Here is a 3759-nt window from a genome sequence, read left to right on the forward strand (position 1 = left end):
TGTAAGACAACATGCTAGTTATAGCTCACATGCCACTGGCTGCATTTAGGCCAACATTACCATTTTGGCTAATTTCAGCTTGTACACTAATTTTAACATACTGGATGGAGTAAATCCATCTTACTCTAGATGCTTGTGACTCTCCACATGCTATTGAGTACATTGTAGCTTACTTTAGCATTGAGGCTAATTTTTAGCATCAGAATGCTGGGTTCCAACCGACGGCCACACTTTGGCAGGCCCTGGTTAAATTTCTTCAGAAATTTTGTAGTTACAACAAACTGTTCTTGATATTGCCTAATGTTTTGTGATACCAAGCATAGGCTACAGAACAAAGACAGAAATATTTACAGAAAGAGATGTTTAAGCAGAATCATTGCAAAGGCAGAAATGAGAAAAAAAAACACCATTTATCTTAAACTCCTAAGAACTGCCTTTAACTCTTTTGAGTTAAAGGAATTCTGTTACAAAGCAGAAACACCCACTTTAAAAGCAGCTTTAAAATGTCCCTTTCTGTGAGCACCGTATGTATCATCTGATATTGTTCGGACAGGTTCAGATCTGATATCACTTGCCTTGTTAAATTTCCTGATCCCAAGTTCTCTGATGGGGCCCAGATAACAAGTCAGATTTCTAAGTTTTAAAATGTTATTAGAAAGGTAGAAAGTTTGCAAATTATTTTCCTTACACTTTACAGTTATGCAGCACTTTGTGTTGATCTGTAGTAATCATCTTTGTTGTAAAATATCTTGGAATTTGTGGCTGCAGCATTGCAAATGCTAGAAATAGTTATGGGATGTGAGCACTTCTGTACATCATGGTGCTTGTTAGAGAGCCCTAAATATTGTATGTTCATGTTATTTCCCTCAGTTACTCAACATATACTGTTACAGAAACTCACAGTTTCAGTGTTGGGGCGATATTGTATTTGGGAATTGTGCACATAATAAAAAAATAATGTAGTTTACTGCAAGGTGACTCCTCAAAAAAATAAAGGGAACACTCAAATAACACATCCTAGACCTGAATTAATGAAATATTCTCATTGAATACTTTGTTCTGTACAAAGTTGAATGTGCAAAATCACACAAAAATCATCAATGGAAATCAAATTTATTAACCAATGGAGGCATGGATTTGGAGCCACACACAAAAATAAAGTGAAATGTTCCCTTTATTTTTTTGAGCAGTATATATATATACACACACACACACACACACACACCACCACCACAATGTCCCAATCGGATGTGTGATGTGTGGTCGGATGGTTACAAAGAGAGGGAAGGTCGTCCACACAGAAGGGGTATCACTCCCAGAAGGAACAATACCAGCTACAAGTACCTGGGAATACAGCAAGCAAATGGCAACCTCAATGAGGTCACAAGGACAGGAGCCACAGCCAAATACCTCCAACGAATAAGGCAAGTCCTGAGAAGCCAGCTCAATGGCAAGAACAAGATCCGTGCAATAAACAGCTATGCCTTACAGATAAGATAAATAATCAGATACCCTGCCGGAATAATTAGCTGGCCAATGGAAGAGATAAAGGCCACGGATGTTAAGACTCGGAAGCTACTAACCATGCATGGAGGGTTCCACCTCATATCCAGCACCCTGAGACTGTACACGAGCCGTAAGGAAGGTCAATAAGGCAGGTGGTTCCTTGAGTTTTGGTTTTCTAAATTGAGGAAACCAAACCTTTAGAGAATCCTAAAGACCTTTATTGGAAATAAAAGCCCCTCTTAGAGGATTAAGAGGCAGAGCGACCACAAAGCTGATTTGTTGGATTCTGTGAAGACGTTTGCAGTCTAAAGAGGAAATCCCACCCAGTTCAAGAAGAATAGGTCTACACAATTTCCTCCTCGGGGTGAATTGTTTGCAATAAAATGCTGAACATAAATATTTTGTTGATAAATTACAGGCCTTAATATGTTTCATTTTTCTTTTGTGTGTTTGAATAAAGAAATAAAAAAATCATTTCTTAAAAGGATCAGTCAATTAATACATTTTATTTATAAGGGACCCTTTCATACTAAAAGCAGCTCTAAGAGCTGTACCAACAATTAGGTTTCTCTGACAAACTGTTCCACAAACAGGAGCCATAATACTGGATGAATAATAAATGACTAAAACTATATGAGCACATAAAAGGTTAAAATAAGATTCATAAATATAAATGTAAAATGACAAAACAAACCCTAATCGATTTCTATTAGCTTTTTCTCTTTTCCTCTGTCTGAGCCTCGCGCGGTGCATCTGACCTCTGACCTCAACTCCTCAAACCTGTCCTCCCCTGGACCAGATGATGTCCCTCCTACAAAACCAGCCAATGAAAATGATCGAGAAGATCTGGAGGATCAAGAAGACAAAAAAAGACCTCCATCACCTCCAGGGGACAACTGCCAGTCTCCTGTTGGGCATTTGGACTGAAAACTGTGTGAGACTGAGCTTTAACAACCTCGGCTGGTCTGCTGTCCAGTATCAGCGAAGAGGAAGAAAAGCTCTTCTCTCACAGGAGCTGTGAGAGAAAAAGACTCTGGACTGTTGACTCTTGTTTCATCTGTGGACAACATGGACATTTCCTGAGGGACGATCTGGACAACCCAAAGATCCAACGCCAAAACCAGTTGGACTGACAGGAACCCAGAGGAGAGAGACGGGGGAGGATTTCACTGCAGCAACGCCGAGACCGAGTGGAGGAGAGGGGCGAAAAGGAAGGAACAACCTGAATCCACATCAACCACTGTGAAGGACGACATGTTTGTAATGTCCATCTAGACCACAACTTTAAATCTGGATCAGCAACAGAGTGAGCAGCAAAACTTGACTCTACCAAGTATCAAGAACTTCAACTTTTGACACCAAAGAGGACAATGTCCAGAGCAACAGCGAGTTTAGATGTTTCTGAAAGGCTCTCCACTCAAAGAACTATTGCTGGTCCACTGGCGAGTGACCGAAGCGGAGAGTGAAGATTTAGACTTTTCTGACAGGAGGGAACAAATCCTCCTGAGCAGACAGACGATCCGTGTTCCTGCTTCTACTCTTTACCTACTTTCCAGATGGAAAATCTACGCTTTCTTGTTGGGTTTTGAATGGACACTTATCTATACTTTCACTGCACTAATGCAATTTTTTTTGTGGGGTTTCCTAGAAAAAACATGAAATTGGGTAGCTTAATTATGATCATTCATAGTTGTTTGACTCCTAAGGATGTTTAAGAGTTTAGAAATTAATTCTTCTAGACATAAGAGAAGTCAATTTAAAATGAACTTTAATGTGTGTAAAAGACTCGTGTTGTCTCTGCCTGGCAGAGCTTTCCATCCAGAATTGCTTCATGATTGCTACGAACTCTCTGTATTGTGCACAATTCATAAATAAACCTGATTGAGTTATTTTACCTGAACAGTGCTTGGTAAGAGTTTTTTTTCCACAACAATGGACAAAAACATTAAAGGCTCTCAAGTAAAAGGCGTGGCAGTTTTAGCTAATGTTGGACCCATGAGCCCATGCTAACATTAGCATATTAGCCTGCAAAGACTTTTATGTGTTATCTTTTGAAAGAAAAATCAACCTGTAACCATATAAGCGAGTAGTAATGGCATACATGACACATGAGAATATACTGAAGATGAATAACTCACCTTTAAAGAAGCTCTGCTTCTTCCAATGTGCAAGTCCACAAACGTTCTGGAAGCTTCCCGCACTTTCCAGCTCATGCGCACCGCTGAGCTGAAGCATTCACTCCAGTAACAAAAA

At 39.7% G+C, this 3759-nt stretch overlaps 1 long non-coding RNA gene across 1 annotated transcript in view; it reads right to left on the minus strand.

Moving 5' to 3' along the window:
* Positions 1-2202: 2202 nt before the first annotated feature.
* Positions 2203-3759, minus strand: part of LOC106955607 (uncharacterized) — an 8308-nt gene continuing 6751 nt past the window's right edge. Inside the window, exon 4 of the long non-coding RNA XR_001426618.1 lies at positions 2203-2506. This is a non-coding gene — a long non-coding RNA (uncharacterized LOC106955607). The remainder of the gene's footprint in view (positions 2507-3759) is intronic.

The sequence above is a fragment of the Poecilia latipinna genome, unplaced genomic scaffold (genome assembly GCF_001443285.1).
Source record: "Poecilia latipinna isolate Pla-1442-1.1 unplaced genomic scaffold, P_latipinna-1.0 Scaffold752, whole genome shotgun sequence".
NCBI classification, from domain to species: Eukaryota; Metazoa; Chordata; class Actinopteri; order Cyprinodontiformes; family Poeciliidae; genus Poecilia; species Poecilia latipinna.